This window comes from Struthio camelus, chromosome W (genome assembly GCF_040807025.1).
Source record: "Struthio camelus isolate bStrCam1 chromosome W, bStrCam1.hap1, whole genome shotgun sequence".
Classification (NCBI taxonomy): Eukaryota; Metazoa; Chordata; class Aves; order Struthioniformes; family Struthionidae; genus Struthio; species Struthio camelus.
Genome location: NC_090981.1, coordinates 37205275 through 37226954, shown reverse-complemented (window position 1 = coordinate 37226954; position 21680 = coordinate 37205275). Strand labels below are relative to the sequence as shown.

The following is a 21680-nucleotide window of genomic DNA, read 5'->3' as shown; positions in this document are numbered from 1 at the left end:
GCGCTGAATGGCTGCAAACAAGTGCAGAATATCTGATGATGTCATACACACAATTTGACAGATGGGGTTAGGAGGTTTTTTTTAAACTTGAACTTAACTGTTTATTTCCCAGTGCATTTGCCCACCGCAAGTACAATGCGGAAATCCACACCTGCTTGAAAAATGCATCTCGGCAATGTTGTCACGTGTTAGGCTTAAGGAACAACCTAATTTCCTGATGAAAAATGGTATTGCTTGTGAGGTGAATGCTCTGGGAATGGCAGGAGAAAGTTGCTATAGAATGATGCATTATCTCTGTATTCAGCCCTGGGACTGTGTTTTGAATCTCGCTCCCTCTGAATCCTAATACACACTTTGAATAGCATAAAGAAGTATTGTTGTTGCCTCGGTCTAGTCTTTGCATCAGAGAAACAGACAACCAGAGATATCTAAACTGATTACTAATTTAGATTTGGTGTCTGGATGTAAAATGGGTTAGAATAGGTTCGTTTGCTTGTTTTAGTATTGCAAAATCAGAGCGCGCGTGCGTGTGGCTGTGAGAATATGCAACTGTAAATACACTTTAGACACTGCAAATACACTTACGTACATATGCATGCTAACCGAGCCGTGTACATCCAGGATCGTGTTTAAAGTTTATGTGACTGTAAATTGGGAAGACATAACATAGCAGAATTAGTTGTGAATTGTCATTGCTAAGGCTCCTTACAACTTTACAGCTGAAAAGACTTTAAAAGACAATTCCATTTCTACGTTTGCAGTTGAAATGGCGATATAGGTATCGAAAGCATTTCTGAAATTTTTACCGTCTCTAAAAGTGGATTAGGCTTTTCATATGCCGCAAGGGAAAGATCCCACAGAGAAATGAGCGTACTGAGCATACTTTGACTGCATCTTGCTCTCACCCTTGCAGTGGTATTTATCTTTTCCACTGTGAGCTGTTTGGGACGGTGCCCAGGGTGAAATATTGACAATAGGAAGAAAGTAGGCGCACATAAACGCTCACACTATAAAAAGAGAAACACACATTGCTTATGCTGAAATTTTCTCTAAGCTTGACACAGTTAGCAAACCTAAGATAAACACAGACAACACTTTAAAATCATTAAGTGCAGTCTGAATAAACAAATCAGATGGCCAAATTTTGAGGATCACTTTTTCTTACTGGCTTTCAATATCTTTTTGCAAATAGAGAAACTGTTGGGAGTGGTAATTTTGATCACAGCTTGAAATTATCATTATCCATGATATTTATTATGTCTGTGTCTTGTCAGCAGGCGCAGGTTCAGTCCCTGTTAAGCTAAACCTGGCACAGCCACAGAGTAGCAGGCGGTCGCTGACCGGAGAGTTTGCAGTCTAATAGACAAATTCAGCACAGAGACAAGCAAAAGGTTTCTCTATACATCTCTGATCCATTAAATCCCTCACATACAGAGTATGGTAGGAAATGACAGGATTTTTTAGAATGGGGAATGGGAGTTTGACCACTCTCTGCATAATTTAAACCACAGGCCAATTTTAGCGCTGAGAAATTACCTTCTGGCTCCACTTCATTGTTTTGCATCTTTGCTATGTTCAAGCTTCAGCAGCCCGGGAGGAGAGCGCAGTGAAACCATGCGTTGACTCCAACACCCCCCCTTAGGCTGTACAAAATATTTCCAAATACCTTTAACCTTTGCCTTTTTATTGCTCCTTCCTGTACAGGAAGAAAGTTTCCAAATTATGGGAGGTTTACAATTTTACTGCCTTTTGTTCGATACATGAAGTCAAGGCTTTTTCAGCCCTGAAGAACCTCTGCTGATCAGAGAATTAACCAAATTCTGATACAGATAATTTTCTCTGAAACTCCATTCGTTTTAGTGACTAAGGGAGCATCTTGGAGGCAGGCAGCCTGTGTTAAGGTTCAGCAACCTGAACTGTTTCAATGGGGATGTCAGGACACGTGAATGCATATATCCTGGAGACTCCCAGAAAGCCCTAAAACAGTGAGGGTTGACATTTTAATACAGCTGTAGACTAGAGAGCGTGAGTCATTGGCAGGAATTCTTCTTTTTCAGGTGAAGAACTCCTGTAGCTATTTGCAATGAAAATGAGCCAACAAAATGGAGCTATGGAAACAGATGATTTAGACTTCACAAGTTTGGTTACCATAGTGGAAGTATGACAGTGACTTCAGCCTGCACACAGTTTCAATGAGGAGGAAACATTGCATTTTGATTTACAGGACATGAAATATTTAATAAAGAAAGCATTTGCAGTAGGGCAGAAAATGACTCGTCAAATCACAGTTGATAACTTTTTAATTAAAAAAACAATTTTTAATGTCTACATTTTTAAGCAGGCAAATGCATCAAGTATATAATTTTAATTGAATTAATGAATTGTCTATATCATTATTATTATGATTTATTCCATAGTGAGTAATTTTTAATGTTAATAATTAAGTAAAATGTAACATAAGATATAATTAAATAATGTAAATTTTATCTATTTTATTATGACAAACAAAGAATTCTCTATTCTAAACAAACTATTGAAGAATAAACATAAATTTCAATGCTTTAGCATGTTATAGATGAAGCCTCGCTTTAGAGGAGCTACATTTAACTTTCCTTAAATATAGGAAACCTTAGTCCATGACTACCTAAATTAACTTAATGCAATGAGTCAATCATTTGTCTCCAGAACACAGACATTCATTCCCACAGACTGCTTATTTCTTGCCCCTGTGCATGTGTAAGTTACTATCGAATAAGTCTGCAGCATTGTTCCATTTTTTTACGCTCGCTTATATTCCTTCTGTTTCATATATGCACAAGGGTATGCCTGTGTGTGTAGGCACTCTGTTTACATTTCAGAAACGGCCCTTCCTTAAGAAGGTCTAAGAGGCTGCATTTCTGTGCTATGACTCTGGCAAGCCATTCGCCCTGCCAAGCTGACTGTGTTCGCTCAGCGCCAGGGTCTGCTGTCCTCAAGCTTTTGCTCCATCACGTATCCCTGGCCGGGGTCCTCTCCAGCCCGTCACTTTGACATTAGCGTCTTCACTCCTCACAGTCAGGCAGAAGGGGCAACTTTTTGCACGGATTTTAGGAATTCTGTCTGTTCCCATTCTCCACCTGCACCTTCTCCAAAGGTCTAATTTTAAGGGCAAATACAAACAATGGAGCATGCATAATTCCTTTGCCAAAACTCTCACTAGCAGAAAGTCAGTGAGGGATGAGAGGGGGAGAAAGATTAAGGCATATGAGACTTCTTTCCTTCCAAAAAGCCTGAAGATCTCTGGCCATTTTGAGCTCTCATCAATATTGACTGAGAGGTATTTGGACTTACAAATATAAAAATTTCACTTCAGAGTGACCAGAGAACCTCTGCAGTCATACAGACATGTAGCAGAGATGCCCAGATGAGGGTGACAGCAGGCCTAACTCTTCTACTAAGGCTACATCTATGTCATGCCTTTAACTGGCCCTTAGAAACTTACAGCGAGAGCTAGAACTAGCATGGTATTACTTTCTTACAATGCAGGATGTAGGCACGGACTCAGGAAACAATTGTACTTCCACAAAGCCATAATGACATGTTTCTGATTTTGTAAGCTGAGGTGGTTTGGATCTAGGTTTGAATCCAGCTCATTTTATATGGGACTTGGTTGAAAAGAAAAGTATGAATTTGAGATGTCTTTTTAGAAGGATATACATTGTAATAATTATTATGAGAATCATGCTTACATTGCAATAGAGCTCTATTTTTAATGTAGAGTTATCAAAATCCAAGTTGAAATGATTACTTAATTTTCAGTCTGCAAAGGAGAAGAAAAAGGATATATGGCCTTGTTTATGCACAAAATTGGTTTTAAATCAATTAAACTGGTGAAAACCCCTATGTGAACACATTTAAATTGGTTTACATCTGGCTTGTATTAATTTAACTTCATTCAGTTTTCACCAAATCAATGCAAATGTGTAATTAGCTTAATGGCTCTTGCTCTTCCAGAACAATAGTCTTTCATACTTGACAAAGGCGAGCTGTTTTCATTTTCTAGAGATTCCAAAGGAGGCGTTGAGCCATTTTTATACAATCACTTTTACTATTTTCCTATTCTTTCTTTTGACTATTTAAGGGCTGATTCTAAGCATTAAATAGTCGAAAGTGACAGGCCATGAGGCCAGGTGCAAGGTAACCCAGAGAAAGAAGCTTTTCTGTGTTTTTATGGGCTCGTATAAAAGAATGCTCAACGGCAGATACAGAGTAGGTCACCCACTCCAGCTTCTGGGTATTTTTAGGGTGTTAATTTCTCCATCTAATCTCCAACATTTGTCACTTGTCAAACAGTCTTGGGTTGCCCTTTCTCAGGCATTAATTCCATTCATTAATTGCTGTTGGGCTTAACTGTTTTTTCGGCCAATTAAAGTAAGCGTTTCTTGCTTCAGAATAAATACAAGCCTTCTGGCTTTGTCCAGGCTGATAACAATCCCTCATCCTTTGAGCTCCTTCCAGGAGAGCTGTGACATGTTTGCTTTATTGTCTTGTATTTTCTCTAAACTGTTGCTGTTTAGGAACATGCTTATGTGGGGACAGATCCTGAAAAGTGCTAAATACTTGACGGAAATTTTCAAGAGCCATCAGAGTCCCCTGAAGAAAACAGATGTGAGCGTAATCAGCAACACCACCAGGTGCCCCGCAGTTCACATGATCCACTCCTGGAGTTTCCTGTAGGTTTTTAAAAAGAAAAACTTCTTTTAAATAAAAGTAGCGGATTATACGTAGTAACTCTCTCTTCTGAACCCTCCCGTGTGTTTATTTTCTGTAACACTCCGTTGCTTACAGAAATAGGAGAACGATGCAGGAAATATGTCTTAGGACATTTTTTATGTAATGGATTAGATGTCATGACAAGAGCGGCTGAAGCCTGGGAGTTCATTTCAAGGCCTTGGGAACATCACAAAGTTACAAGACCAACCAAGCGCTTTTCAGCTTTACCAAAGGCAGCCATTATGTAAAATCCTTTTCCATAAATCATCCTAAACTTTTTTTCAATGGCGATTCAATATAAACCTACTTTTCCAATCAGGCATATCTGTGGTATGAAACACCGAAGAAAACCATGAAAGCTGCTTTTGTTAATTCACTCTAGAAATATAAATAACTGAACTAGTAGTCAGTTGCCTTTGACATGGGAGAACTGCTGGAGAAATTAAGATGCCAAAGGATAGACTGAAATATTCAGTAAATTACATACTGCAAGCCCTGATGGAAACCACTCATGCATTATTTCAAATGATTGGCAAACGAGTTAGTATTTTCTTGCCAATATTACCTTGACCATCCTGACTGTGAGTTTCTACAAAGTAATGCATTTTACTAATCATCTGTTATATTGTTCTAACCAGGAAAGTTCAGAAACAAAATCCTGTTCCCATTGTGGAAAATATACCATTAAATTTTAATTGAAAAGAGATACTGCATCAGGAAAAGATTAAGCAATGTATGATAACACTTTCAAGTGTTTTCCATACCTAATTTTCTTGAAAAATGTTCTTATTTTTGGAACTACTGTCATATTCTCTCCTTCTTAATATCCACTGTCTCAGAGACCAGTTAGACCACAGGTCACAGCACACCTGAAAAAAGGAGAGGGAATAAACAAACAGAACTTCAGGCAATTGAGGATGGGTGACATCAACCTAGAATTCCTCTGCAGCCAAGCATTCGTATATATGAGGATGTCTATACACTTGATTCAAAATAAACATGTTTAATAGTATGTGTATGTAGGGTTTTATAGATGTTTGTGTGAATATATGTAAATATAGAATTGCAGATGTAGATATACTCTGGCCTTAATCAAAACGGAAAGTTAGAAGTTCTGCTGTGAAATGCTGTCTTGAGACCATGGCTGATACTGTCAAGTCTCCTTTCAAGAAGAGAACATGCCAGGCGCTATAGGCGTTCGCTGCTCTGAAAAGTGCAGGTATAACCTGCTGCCACATACCCAGCAATTCCCCTCTGTCTTTTCTTGCCCCAGAGATACACAGGCAGAGCACACCGCCTCCCCTACAGATGTAATACGTGGACTACACGGTACAGACAGTAACCTCATTAGCAAATTCATATATCAAAGGTGGAGCACACGCACCAATCTGCTACCTGATAGGTGTCTAAAGACTTTATCTTGTGCATATCATTTAAGTTACACAGCTGAAGCGTGTTTATTAGCTAATTCTAGTTCTGGTTTACTTTACCGTTCTGTTACATAGAGGCAGGAGCAGATACACGTAACAACTTATTTTGTTATCAAGGAAAGGGAGAACAAAGACATAGCTTTTATTTTCTATAACTACCTTTCTTTTTGCATTTTATTTCTCCAATTATTCATTAAAAGTGTCATTCTTCAAGATGACCTATACAAATCAACACAAATCTGTTAAAATTAACAGGAAAGAAAGCTTTGATCCAGGCAGGAGACTGTTCTTGCTCTCATAATAAGGTTTTGCTAGGATGTTTTTTTGTCAACTGCAACATTTACAGTAGTCCACATTTGGCATTCAAGGCTGAAGATCCAAAAGATAAATATGATATGAACAGTATGTGACTGTTTGACGACCTTTCTGTATGTTCAGTGTAAGCTCAGCATTGGTTTATCTTTGTCAGAATTATGTGATTATTTTCTGATATGTCTTACAACACTGATATCAGCAAAGGATAATGTGACTAGTGTGACAGCACTTTGAAATTTTATCCAAGCCAGATTAAAAGCTACAGTATTCAAACTTTCTTTCTCTTCTTTTATGATCAAATTTAAACTGGGTAACACTTATGCCTTCTTGTTGGCTGAATAAAGAGTGACATCTCCTTCTTCAAAGAGAAAATGGCAAAAATAGATGAAAAACCCCCACTCATTTTGTAGGTATGAAAACCATTTTACTGGAACCCTGAGTCTTTAGAGAAGGTATAATCGTCACAGATGGCCCACTTAAGGCTGTTAATGTATCAAGTCTTGCCTGCTGTGCATTACAAGGCTATAATTTTCATCTTGGGGTTCCTATGACTGAACAGCTCAACTTAGCTCTTTTGGTTTATGACATCAGAGAAATCCTCAGTGAAATTATAACCTTGGGAATACCCTGCAGATGCTTTTATTTCTACTTACAGACTCAAACTGCTTACATATCACTGCAGAGCAAGTTAACAGTAAGCAATAAAATACTGTAATGTTTATTTAATATATAAGAACTGCTTCGTTGGGTTACATAGTTCATGTCAACACCAATTGTTTAAGAGGACGTGGCGTTACCTTTTGTGTGTGCTTTTTTCCAGCCAGATGAGCTCTTTCAGCAGGGCAAGACTCACTGCATACCGTCAGAGTCTAGCGTGGCCCAGGAGCCAGGTGTGCTGGTTTGGGTGGGCTACCTGTGCACTGAGCTGACTCCGTCTCTGCTCTGTCACAGCTACTGAAGGGGTGAGGCATGCGCCACTCACGGCAGGTCTTCCTTGACAGTATTTGTGCCTGTTGCACAGGGGTCCCTTCTCCACGCAGAGCCCCAGCATCATCGTTGCCCACCCAGCCTCCCTCCTCCCACCCCAATCCCCAGCACAGGCAGCCTGCGCAGAGGAATGACTGCACAGGAGGCAAAGTACAATTTCTGCCTACAAAATTGGCATTCCTCTTTTGCACTTCCAAATCCTGACTTCCATAAACTTGTGAATTACTCCTAAGGGCTCACTAAGTCATTCTGAAGAATAATTTTTCAGTATCTGAATGCTTTGCAAGCTATTTCTTCCGACTGCTTGACATTTATTTGTCTTACTATAATGACCAGCCACTTTGGTCATGTGATGTTGCTACCACTCTTCGTTTGCAAGATGAAGGTCTTTAAAGCAGAACGTTATTTGCCACTAATAACTTACAGCCCACCAGCCCACACATCCACTGAGATGCACAAGCTGGGGAAAGATGCACTGGAGGTCCAGAATTCCCAATTTCTGCAAGTGCGATACTGTGCACTGCAGTGCACATGTATAACAAACAGCATGAAATACACAAGCCATCACAACTACACAGCAGCATTTTGATTTGTAAAAATAATTATTATTGTTGCTTTCTGCACTGTTCAGATTTCTTTAAAATACTTAAATTCCCCATGCTTAATGGTCATTAAGGAATAAAAGAGAAGAAAAGAGTATGCGGTTGTTACAGCCTGGAACCATAAAAGATTGCAATATTTTGGACCATAGTTTTTATTTTCATGATAAGCTAGTTCATTGTTCTTTATTAATATATACTGTGATTGTAAACTTCCCACATATATCATCACTGACTGGCACATTGTAAAACGTAGGGCAGTGGGAAGAATAAGTGGCCACATGAGGTATCTTCCGGTACCATAATCTATATTTCTACCATATGACTACTACTGAAGTTCTCCTTAATTAAAATTCAGGACAAATCACATCAAAAATCACCTCCATGCCTTATACAGTGTCATCTATGGTAACATCTTAGAAATCTATAGCACTCAGAAAACAGAGGTATCACAGTTTTCTGTCTAGGTTAAGCATTCTTGCCATTTCTTGTTATACTGATGCCTAGTTCAGATCATACTACGTTGCTCATCTCCTATGGAAACATCTGATGTAGTATTACTTGGCATTCTTCAAAAGTTGCTGTGTTTCACCCAAGATATGGAGGAACTGACTCCATGGATATACCAAAACACCATACTGATGAGAACAGTCAAAAGTGCTGTCTTACTTTTATAGGGCTGTAAGAACTGATTTGAATGCAAAAAAGAGCCAGATAATTGCTCACTAAAAGGCAAATTATTTTTATTTTTTAAATCATTTGAATGGGTTTGTCTCCACTTTTGCTGCTCTGCTTTATGTTTCTATCATTTACAAGAAACAGATACTGAAACCAGGAAAAAGTTATGTTCAGAGGAATCTAACTGCACAGGTACCAAGTGAAATCTCCCAGGAGGGAAACCCAGCTTCTAGATGAGAGACATTTAAACGAGAAACTTGCAGACTTTTGGGTGCTTTGCTGAATCAGATCATCACATCCTCGGAGGCTTGCTCATCACCTGTTATCAGTATTTAACTTATTTTTGCTTCATCTTACCTCTGCTGCTATCCCACTGACCTTTTTCAAGGTAAACCTACATTGACTTCAATAGCAATTTTAGTTCTGGAGAACATGACAATCAAGCCTTCAGTGTTATTTGATACTAAAGCAGATTAAAACTGTTTGTCTTCTGCAGTAGTGCTTTATTTTTTCTTTATTGGTTTTCTTTTATCTCATCAGGTTTGCATATATCAGGATTTTGTAACACTAGTGGGTACACCAAGGGGCCTTGTCAGTGTTTCCATTATCATTCATAAATCATGATTTTCAGGGTTAATATTTCAACAGCTGTAAATCACATCTTGCTGAAGCAGCCTGGATTTGAGTCTGTTCTTCTCCTTATGAAACTGGCTTTAACCCGTTAAATCCTTTTTCTGTTTGTTTTTTGAGTGATAAGGGACATAACGGTAGGCCTCAGCAAGCACTCCTCAGGCATCTCCCAAATAACTTTGCGGCGCAAGGAAGGAAAGAGGTGGAAAGCTATAATTATGAGTATTTTAAATCCTGCTGCTGGTAGACAGCACTGGTCTTGTCAGCGAGACTAGGAAATTCCATAGGTCCGGCGTAAAAGCAGAAGCCCGTTACGTCGCGACGCGCGGAAAGCCTTCCCCAGCGGCGCACCTGCTTCGCGCCAGCCTCCGGGCGCTGCAGTGCTCCGGCAGCCCTGCAGCAGGCGCAGGCTCGTTGCAGCGCGCGAGGCACGCCAGCCCCGCTCGGCCGCCGGGGGAACGGCTTGCTCTCCGGCCGCAGCCGATCCGAGCGGCGTACTGCCGGCCCAGGCGGGTGAAGCTGCCCTTCTTGCACCAGCGATTTGTGGGAGCGCAGCGCCGTTGGCAGCACCAGGCTCGGGAATCCTCGTCCCTCCAAAGCCGGCGGCAACTTCCATTTCATCCCGGGACTAAAAGCCTGATATTGACGAAATCTAACGTTGCAGAAGGGTCAGATACAGAGACGATGCTTAGCCATAAATGCTTTACATGCTCGATGTTTTTCAGAAGCAAATATAATCTATTGAGAGATATCCATTACAATTTACTTAATTAATGCTGTTTCAAAATAGCTATGAGATACAGATATATATGTACACACATATAAAACAGGAACTAGAGGTAATCCGAAATAATTCACCTAGATACTTATTTTATTTTGTTTTTGAAAAACTGTATATTTTAAATGAGGAAAAGGTCAGGAAAAGATATCAGGTTTTCAGTCTTCTAATCGCAAATTATTCTTTCTGTCATTAAAAGATAGAACATAAATCTGTGCAATCAGCCTGCAGAGGAACAGTGTCTGTACAAATTGAACCATTTTTAGGACCTTTAAATTTAAGATGCAGTCCTCCATCTTAGTAAAAGCACTCACTTGAGACTTATTCTTTCGCAATTTTTCATGACAAAGAGTTTGAAATTATTTTGTGCACCCTTCTGCTCTTCTTTCTTTTCGCCTCAGTAAGACGTTGTGTAAGAATCCCAAATAGACCTCATCAATGCACCTCAAGAACCATTTTATGACCCTCATATAACACTTTACATGACTGTTTAATTTCCTATTTAAAACAAATTAACTGTTGCATGCTCTAATCAGGACACAAAGGATCCCAGATCTTGTCTGGAAGTATGTGGAGGTTACCGAGAGGTTGTCCAGATTGATGGTTCCAGGGAGTGTATGACCTTAGGATGAACTTTGACTAAACTTTGCTCTTTGTGCACTTGGCAGTCTGTATTTGGAAAGCATCAATTGTCTACATTCAACATATTAAATGTAAGGCATATGCTTTCCACAGGCTTGCAGCATCTTTGTTTTTACAGAAGCCAAAAGCTTCATCAGCCTTGTTTATATCAGTTATATCAATTATTTCATAACTATTTCAATCTGCTTTAATATGCATTTATTGCATTAAAAAATATGTCAATCAGTTCAGACTTTCTTGCCATTTCCTCTCCTTCTAGATCGTGTATCCTCATCATCATCAAGCTATGGCAAAGATGACGACCAATACTTGTGCCTTGGCTGGTAAATTCCCAGGGCTGTTGGGCAAGACTTTGCTGTATTACTTCAGCTCCATTTCCATCACGGCCATCTCAGGAGTCAAGGATTCCATTAGTGCGTTTTTATTTGGATTTTATACATGAATGTAGACATATATAAGTGTGTGTGTACATACACAGACATCAGAAAGAGCAAGAATGGGAGAGAAGAGAGAAGAAAAGATTTTTAGGTTGTGGGGACAAGCAGCTAAAACTGCTTTCACAGAGCATTGCCCACACCCAGGCACACGATGGAGGATGAGACGAGACAGCAGAATGCTGTTACCACACAGAGGCAACGTTCAGATCAGAGTGAACACCTTTGACCAGAACAATTTTTTACACTAAAAAGCTCCTCCAAAAATCAATTTGGTTTACTAAAAATTGGAATATCGTAACTGGTTTCTGCAACAACAGTTTTGCTGTTAGAACAGGGAATTGGGGCTAATTCATGTAAGTTATCTTAAAAAACTAGTCTGCAATTTTCTATCAAAACATTTTTCCAATAAGATATAGCCTTTGAACCAAAGCAGAAACTTCCCTCTGCTGTCAATACTCCTATCTTCCACCAAAGCAATTTCTACTGAAAGTAAAAAACAGTTGCCAAATCTTGTTTGTGGAAACAAAATCACTTGCATGTGGTGCTCTGCTCTAGCTTCTGCTTTTAAGTGACAAATTCCACAAAATTACAAAAAAATTTTACCTGAACTTTTCTATGAAAACAATTAATCATTTTTTCCCATCCTATTCCTAAACCAAACACAGTTCCCATTGGGGCTATTTATGTAAGGCTATTAATATGAAGACCGTAAGGCTATTAATTCCAAAGAGTCTACCATGGAGAAAAAGACAAAGACTATGCTAATCCTCAGGCCTAACCATCCTTGTTTATGTGTTTTGCTCATGTGTTTTAACTCGCACATTTTTCTGTCTCATCTTTGTAGGCTTATTCTTTATCACAAGTCTGAATGCATTAGCAAAGATTACTTGGCTTTGAAGAATGAGATCCATTGAATCTGTTTTGAAAAATGAGTCCAAACAAAAGCAAGGAAATGTTTAAAGCATCTCTACAACCATAATAATATTTTGATGGGCTCAGAGTGAATCTTTACAGGCTACATTCTGGCCAAAAAACGTTGCACCAAATTTTCACTAATGTTGTGGGTTTAAAGGTACTAATAGAGCTACAAATGTCTGTGGAGACAACGGTTGTGTCTACATGAGCAACTGCTCTCAGTCTTCAAAGATATGTTTTTTTTTCACTCATAAAGATTTCAAGCTTACCTATAATTTGAGTTGCTGGGATCACACTCCAGACCTCTACGACTATCAGACGTGGGCTCAGGAACAGAGTTCTGGGCTCTCCAGTGCTCTTTGTAAATGGAAAAATAGCAAAAGCCCAGCTCCCAGGCAGGTCCTTCCCATCAGCCTGCGCTCCCCGGAAAGCCAGCTGCACAAGCCGTAGTTGTCTTGACAAACTATTCCAAAAAACCTACTCCTCCAGCCCATCCAGTCTTAAAAATGACCCAAACGCCCAGCTTCATTTCCTGGGGTTCTGAAAGCTCGACTAATCCTATTTTCAGTCTGGTATGACTATTTTTAGATTTACATCTCTAATGAGCTATTTTCTCCTCATCTCCCTATACTAAGCAAAATCTAAATTTTATCTGCTTCTAAAACTGTCTTTCCACAAATGGCCCCATGACCAAATGTCATTCATTCTCATTACACTGGTATGTAAATCTGCTGCAGGTGACCAAAAAAGGGAGGAGGTTGTTGCCCTCATTAGCTTCCCAGGGTGCCTTCTGGAGGCACAATATACTCTCCCACACCTATGCATTGCCATGGATCTCTACAAATGCAAGAAAAAATCATCTAAATCATGTAAGAATGAATCATATGGAAATGTAGTTAAAAATCCCTTGGAACTAATTGCTTGATGTAGTCAAGAAAGGTGATACGATATTACATCTATGGAGACATTTTTCCCTACCTTTAGTAAAGATAATGTTTAGGATTAGCATAGCATGGCGCCTGTCAGCTAGGCAAATTCCTGGCACTAGCAAAGTGCTTACAAGTGCTAGGAACAGCCGAGTGAGGAAGCAAGCACGTAGCTCACTTGAAAAAAGAAGGTAAGCTCTATGGCATAACAGAGTGTTTAGCATAAAGTTTTAGTACTACGTTAGCTGGAAAGTATTCACACTATTTTTGTTTGTAGACAAAGTCAGAGAAAAACAAGTGTCTTTCTGACACAGCAACTTGTTATGAGGCGCGTGGAGGGTAGCATCAAGTAACATAGAGCTCTCTGAGGGGTAAATTGTCCTGCAAACCCATACAAAGCTGGCTTGGGTACTTCTGCTCTGTATGATAAATGTACAGAGCACATACAATAACATCTTAGTGTTTTTATGTTACTCTTTTGAAGTAAAAAAGCTTAAGGAGTTATACATCTAAACTCCACTGAACATTATCAGCGACTGTGGTATTAGCAGTGTCTGCCCAGAACCACTGCCAAAGTGGATCCCGAAGGGAAGAAGCATCAAAATCGAAGCTGGTGTTGAACAGGTCACTCAGCCTAACTCTTACGAGCAAGCAGCTTCCTCTGCGTTGGCAGTAAAGGCATCTGGGTTACACAGCAAGTATTGGGTGTTCCTGGACTGTGCAACTACACCATGATATTCTGCCTTTTTGTTTCATCACAATTTGTAAAGGAAGTATGCATCCAGTTCTACAAACTTTGGGAAACACCAGACTTGTTTTTGCTCTGGCGTTTCCCAACTGGTTTTCATGCACGCTGGCCACTTATTGTGACACCAGTTCATTATTTCCTGAAAGATGCGTTTCCTTCATCTGCTTATAGAAGTAATAGCTCTAACGGTGTTAGCAATATATAGTTATGGTGTTGTTCGGTGATAGAAACATACCAAGTGCATATCAGCAGAACTGTGGATTGCCTATCATTCACAGATATCCTTCAACCTCCTTCAACTTCAACCTAGTAAGTTTTTTTTGTTCCAGTAGCCGCAGGTTTGCATTGGAATAATAAACACTCACTCAGTTCTGATCCAGACATGACAGTGCACAGTGAAGCTGTTTGCACTTTTTCCAGTCTCTAAAATGTAAGACATTCTCTCAAAAAGTCAATGTCAAATTTCTGGCACTTCTCAGACACTGAAGAGCACAGAATTGTAGCTTACTAAAGCTCATCTTTAGCGAAATCCCCTATTGTAAACAAATGAGGAAACAAAAGATTTTGTATTCCCACCACATGTGACATTAGCTTTTCAATCAGTTGCTTCCACATTGATTAGTTAAACAGACCAATGAATGTCAAGCAACCATCAGCGCTTGTGATATTTTTTCAGAGTAAATGACATACACGTGTGGATGCTTTGCTTTAGCTACGCAGTCCTTGAGGAATGTAATTTATCTCCTCTGAAAGCATGGGTACCTCTTGGATAACGGGTAACTTGTGATCTTTAACAAATCAGACACATTCTTCAAGTAGCCCCACTTAAGTTTATACCTAGGTTGTGAAGTCACTTCAGTTCAATATAGCTCACACACCCCTGAGTAGTAATTTTTCCTTCCCGCAATTCACTTCTATTAAAAATCCCTCTACTGCCCTCTTTGTGACTGCTCTTCAAAATCTTTCTATACTAAAACTTTAAACTACTGTTAGAAACATTTATTTCCATCTCACTGCTTCTAGCCAGGGAAGTATTCAAATGACATCCAACTCAATATATAATGATCCTTGAGACTTTTCATCATTAATAAAAGCTGAACTTCTCTTGTCCCTCTTTTGAAATTCTTCTGGCAGAGCAGCAAAATTCTCTCTGGCTAGATCTATAAAGTTTGCACTAGCAGCCTGGTTAAAAAAGAAGCATTCCCATGAGAATCTTGAACTTGCAAGATTCCCACTTGAATTTCTAAAGATTTAATTTCCTTTCCAGTGAGCAAGTCCCTCTATAAGCTCTCCCCTTCCTATCAGATCAAAGTTAAATAAACTTGCAGGTTAATGTGATTGTAACTTTTCACACGCAATAAGTCTACATGCTTGTGCAGGCTGAAGAGGGGAATCCCTTCTCAAGATCCCTAGACCTTCCTTTTTTCAAACCAAAATGAACAGTACTACAAAATCATGCAGTTTTCAACTGTGGTCATACCATTGCTGGGGTCCATAAGACTTAAAACTCTTCTTTTTCCAGCTTCTTTTTAAAATATAAATTTCTTCTCATGGCACTATAACAGCTGGGTAAGATGCATTTCATATTGGGGCCAGTGATGAAAAACAATTTAATTTCTATAATAACTTGGTAAGATAGCAGTAATACTATGTAAAAGCTTCAAATGGATGCTTGTTTTAAGTATCGTAGGACACTTTTCATATGCTAATGAAAACGTAAATGTCTCTAAGAAGGAAGAACACGTTTGAGGTTTAAAAAATAAATGAGAAAAAGCTACTGAAGTCTGCGTAATACAAAGATCCACTTCAGTGTAAGTGTATTCACCGTTCATTTTGTGGTAAACCTTTGGTGGGGGGGCAATGGGAGGGTGATTTCACAGTCTACTCGAATGTACTGTAATTAGGGCAGAAGCCTGCTCATACTCTTTATCTGGAAGGTCCTTTTTTCCACCCCCATAAAAGAGCAATATCAGTTATTAAGCTGCAGGCAAAAGGGCAACCTGTTATTTTAACACTAGGACTTTGACTTGCTGGTGCTCAAGATCTAGAATTTAGGAGCAGGATTACGTGGAGCTGTCACACAGCCATAACGTTGGCACTGTACTGTGCTGTGCAGCAAGAGGGCTGGTGCAGGGTCCTGCACCTCGCTGAATCAGCGTCACCATCGCTCTCTTGACTAGTGAAAAGTGCTCGAGCATAAGAATCGGCCATGGACCTCCCTTTAGCGAGTTATTGAATCTGAAAAGATTTGAAATGAACTCCCTAAACGGAGCCTGATCCAAACCTACCAATTTCAGCCGAAGTGTTCTCACAGGTTTCAAAAGGCAATGGTTTGGGCTATACATCTGTAATCGCTGCATTCTCATGGAGAATGCGAAAATAGTGTAAGTCTATCTCCCAGTTCGTGTTTTAAATTATCATTACTGCGTCTTCTCACTTGATCAAGAAAACGATGCCAATAATATATTACAGCAATACCTAAATACTATTTAAGATTGGCCTCCCTGCTCCCATATCCCAAAGGCTGTATCTTAAAGATAGGTCATTATGTTATTTCAAAATGATTGCTTAGAGAATTAACTAGAAATTTGCTACTGACAGGATAGCAGCTGCTTCTGGAAAGTAGACATCACACCTCTTCAATTGAGATGCTAGTCATCATGTACATGTTATAAATGTATTGCAATTTCATCATGTAACCTGCTGTTTACTTTTGCTAGGGTTAAGTTTCCTTTTAAATAAACTCTTTGCATGATTTTGGTAGGACATTTTCTCAATGTCAACGCCAAAACATTAGAAATATTTTATTTTAAAAAAATCATTTGTCTACTTCTTCGTAGCCACATGTCCAAGAAGGACAGAGTAGAATGATTAGGCTTTCTTATCTGAGGAAAAGATTATGGTGACCACATCAGGATAATTTCAGCTCTTAAAATCTCCTTGTATTAGATTATTGTGATGGACTAAACCCAGAGGTGCTAAATGATGATTGATTTTTCTATAAATGGGTGTAGTATAAGAACAAGTGGGTGCAGTTTATTTGCCAAGAGGACTCATGGATTAATCCATACAGACTATTATGACCATAAAGGCTGTCTTTCCTCATAATATAAGTCAAAGAATATCACTGTATAAACATCCAGACCAGTAATTTATTTCTGAACTGAAAGAGAACTGTTGGAAAGACATCTGGTTTTCACCTAGAGACCCAAAGAAAAATACCCTTCCTGGAGCACGTTACTTTTATTTTTAGTATCCTTGCTGTGGTTTCCCTTTTTTATTACATTCCAATTCTAAAAAAAAAAAAAAAAAACAACCCTACAACCAGCTTTACTGTTAAGGTCTGAGAATAGGTAAACATAAAATATATAATCTGTCTTTGATTTGAGCTAGAATATTGCATTGCTGTACTTTGAAATCATGGCTGTATTATAAAACTGACAGTTTTAATGGAAAAGTGGCTTTCAAAAGATGGTGTTGAAAATACACTGAATAATTCTCTGAGTGGAGAGTATTTCACTACCTAAATATTTAGGATAACAGCAAGAAACAAAACTTTACCTTATTCTCCACCTTGTTCTTTTTATTCTTCAGAGAGACATTCAGTGATGATAAAACATACCTTTTTCTACAGTAAAACCTATACAAGCAACCTGTGTTTCTCAAACCAGCTCCCATCTTAAATGACCACTCCAAACCATCTCATTATTTTCGTTCCTGACAAGGGTAGTTAAAAAGAGTCCTTAGACTTGCATTTTATTTCCTTCTAAGTGATATATGTAGAAGACCTGTAAGGCCTTTTGATAAAAGTTACTGCTTATTTTCCCTTCTTGTTCCTCTCTCTCAAACTCAGCTTAAATAAAAGCAAAAGAAATTTCTTGTCTGGTTCTCCCTGAAGACCCACTGGAGGTTTCAAAAGTGATGTTTGTGAGCATTTTCAACACTTAATTCAAAAGGCAAAGAATGACTAATTTTAACAAAGATCGTCTCTATGCCTAAGTGTTGATAAAGCATTCATATTAAATACCCATCAACAAAAGCAAAAAATTTTTAAATAGTCTAATAAAGGTAATTCTTTCTGTCAATTAATCAGGTTCCACTTGTATTCCTGGTATGGCAGTGCTATGAATTTTCCAGTTAGCAAAAGAGTCCTCTAAGATAAAGAAGATAGCTAAGACCTGAATTTTGAATTTATAGCCCAAATAAAACACAAAATGAAACACTTTCTTCTAAAACTGTTCCTTTAGACCCTTCTTATATACCATAAAAAAGAAAAATAAGACATCAGGCATATTTCTTTCCCTTTACAAGACATCCTTAAGACAGATTTCTCTATTGTAGAACCCTGCTAGTAACCCAGGTTTATGCAGACACACATTTTATACTCTACAGAAAAGTACGGTAGACTCTCTCCAGCTTGTAGGAAAGATTTAATAGTGGATGCCACAGCATATTACTAACACAATTATTTTTACTGTATTTTCTGGAGTCCATTTCCCATCCTACTATACACTGGAAGAAAACAGACATAAAATTCAGTCAGATGAAGTACATTTGGTGATGCTTTGTCTTTCCTTTGCTTTAATTGCATCAGTTCATTTACTCACCGACAAACAGCATTCAATCATTTGACTCACATGCACAGGTGCGAATTAGTGAATTTTCCCTGGGACACCTACAGTAAATATACTCGAATGAGGACAGCAGTCAAAAGGATATGACATCCTAGCCTATGATTTTGCATAGTATTCTGTTACAACTATGTGCACGTGGGGTCACACCATGCCTCTGGCCTCTATATATTACCAGGTAAGATCAGATGAAAACTCTGCATATTCTAATCAGCTCAGCAGAAGACTTCCAAACTCAAGATTATACTGAACTACTCTAAATACATGCCAGTAATATAAATAGGAGCTCTTTCCCACACTCTTCATTCAGACATTAACATCACTTTTTAACAACCACTGAACAACATATTTTTCCATCAGAGGTTTGTTTACCTGTACTTCTTTCCATATGTTTTTCTGGAAGCTGCTTTGTAGCTACTTATTTAAACTTGGAGTAATAAAATGCCATTGTTATCTGCATCAAATATACTCTAGTATGATACATCATACTGCTCAGCCGGGCTACCTGCAGAATAGTGCACTGCTTCCCCAGGAGTACCAGAACCAGTGCAGCAATAATTCATTATAATCCTGTATTTTGAGATGATTTTTAATGAAAAGCTTTTAAGAAACTTTAAAGCATAGATTTCTCCGAAACTGAAAGATTGCTGATTAATGTTTGTGTATATGGTGCAGAAAAGGGATATTGTCTGTTTTGCTTTGGGTAGAAACAATTACATCATTAATTTATGACACATCTCTGCAACTCGTTATTTGTAGTTTCGAAACTGAGTGAAAAAGAGCAGTTATAATACGTTTGCCATGGCATTTTTTGGTCAAACCAGCAAAAACAAGGTTTTCATGAGCCCAGCTGTGAGCTCACCCACAAACAGGCAGCAGACTTCTGGAAGGGATTTTACATGAATGGGTACCACCATAGTACTGTAACTCTTGATGCCATGTCTTTGTCATCAATGAAATATCCAGGTTTCTTGCACCTTACAAATCCACTTTCTGGGGAAAAAACATGCATCCCACGCAGGAGGTCTGAGCCCATGAACATGGCCTTTTTTGGCTTTCGGCCTATGTTCGGCTCACATGACTTTAAGCACTTCTCCGAGGTGTCTGTGTCAGGAGTCCCACACTTTGCTTTTTTTCATGGACAGTGACAGGCACCCCTAGAAAGCAACTGAACTCACCTAAGGACTGTTATTTTCCACTACATACACAGACTAGTAAGTCAGCTGACTCAGGAGGCTAGAACTGGTTGGTCCTAATCTTGACTGTATGAATTTATAAAACAGGTTTCTGCCATAAACAATCACACTGGTAATCTGACTAATCCAGTACACTTTCTCAAATTACAGAATTTGCACCTTCCATCTTCTCCCGCGCACACGGAAGAGCTGACCAGCACACGCTGGTTCAGCTCAGCCTTCATGGGGTGCCCTAGGAGCAGAGTAGCTTGTCCTAGGCCTTATCCTGTCCCAGTGCAGTCACAGTATCTGGGGTGACCCTAGTCTTTCTCTGAGGCAACTCATTGTCAGTACATCTCCAGATCAGGTCCTATGCCCATGTTTTAACTTTGATTGAACAAAGGTTTTGCTGCCGCTTTGGTGGTGATACTGCGCTCTGAGGAGATGAGGGATCGTCAGCAAGATGCCAGCCCGTATTCAGAACTGAAGCCTGACCATTTGTCTACACTGGTGGAGGTAGAATCACAACTTACGACTATTCCTTTTTTTCTGCTCCGTGCATCCTGATACTGCATCCCTTACCTATGAAGATTAGTCTTCAGAAAGCCAAACCAGTTAATCGCATAATCCTTAGATTTTCCATAAAGCTTTCTGTGTCCCAATAGTATTGATTCATAGCATGGAGTGAAAGGGGTTTTTTGGAACAAAGTGGCAGGTGGTAGATTCAGCCTCAACACACCATCTCCCTTCAGGGAAAGTGACTCTTACAAACAACAGATGGATGGTACAATGGCTAAAGGCCGGGAACTCAAGCTGCATTATTATCTAAAAGGGTTTTTGTTTTAATTTAATAGCAGTATGATAGGTTAATCAAATCAGCAGGGAAAATCCTATGGTGGCACTGGTGGAGAAAATACAGTATGTCATTCAATCTGGTAATCATTGTAAACTGGAACTTTAGAGGCAGCAGGGTATATTAATACAGAACAAGACGGAACAAATGTTCTGTGGCTTATTCAGCTACTGTCTACATAAAGCATATTTTGCTAGAGTCAGACATGGAGATAAATGTCTCACGTGAGCCTCCAAACCAAGCTATTGAATGAAAGCCTTAGAGAAAGGCAGAAACCATTCAAACGTACATGTAGACTCCAAATTAGTGGAAAGTCATGGGAAGGCAGGGAAGAAGTTGGGTTTTGTGTTTTTCTTAAAAAACATTCGCCTGGCATTTGTCTGCCTGCATCATCATCTGTAGTACCTCTTTCTGCTGCCACCCAGATTTCCATTCACTGATTTGTTTAACCTCAAAGTGGGAAACTAACTAACACAAATACATTCATTGTCCATGCTGTAATAGAATTAGGATCCTGGATACACTTCCTGCATTTTAATGAGATTTATTATACACTGTGTTGTGCGGTTGTCCCCTTTTTCCCTCTAGCAGTTCCTAAGACTGGTAAAAGTGCAAGATCAGATTTTTCTAAGCTCGTAAATACAATGTGCACAGTGTTTAAATGCTATGGTTGTGGCACATCTAAAGAAATGCCAGAAGATTCACAGTTTTAGCTTACACTCCTTCCTCGCTCATGCCTTTGTGACTAAGAGAACGGAGAAGAATGCGATATCATATCTCTAATTCTGCAGTCAGTTGACTGGACTGGAGATGCCCTGAGTGCACAGCCAATGCCATGTATGTTCTTAAAATGCGTATCATTTGTCCCACAGGAAACAGGATCCTGAGGCACTCTCCTTTACAGGGGTGGTTTGGTTTGGTTTGTTTTCCATGGATCGTTGTATACTTACCTCAACTTCCAATAAATGTATCATCAATCTCTAGTAGATCTCAGTCATAAAGATTTGTATGCAGTTTCAGCCTGTTTTCTGCCATACGTTGTCAGCACATTTATCTAGAAAATAGACGTGAAGGAAGCCACAGCACAAAAGAAAAAGAGTATTCTTCTGGTGCCGTTTTCGTTGCTTTCTCTCAAGCCCTTGTGCTCAGGAGCTGGCACATATGGATCCCAACACAAAGGATGA

The 21680-nt window shown here is 39.1% G+C and overlaps 1 long non-coding RNA gene across 1 annotated transcript in view; it reads right to left on the bottom strand.

Moving 5' to 3' along the window:
* Positions 1-3178: 3178 nt before the first annotated feature.
* Positions 3179-21680, bottom strand: part of LOC104150069 (uncharacterized) — a 36600-nt gene continuing 18098 nt past the window's right edge. Inside the window, exons 3-4 of the long non-coding RNA XR_695482.2 lie at positions 5517-5621; positions 3179-4710 (exon numbers count right to left, since the gene is read on the bottom strand). This is a non-coding gene — a long non-coding RNA (uncharacterized lncRNA). The remainder of the gene's footprint in view (positions 4711-5516; positions 5622-21680) is intronic.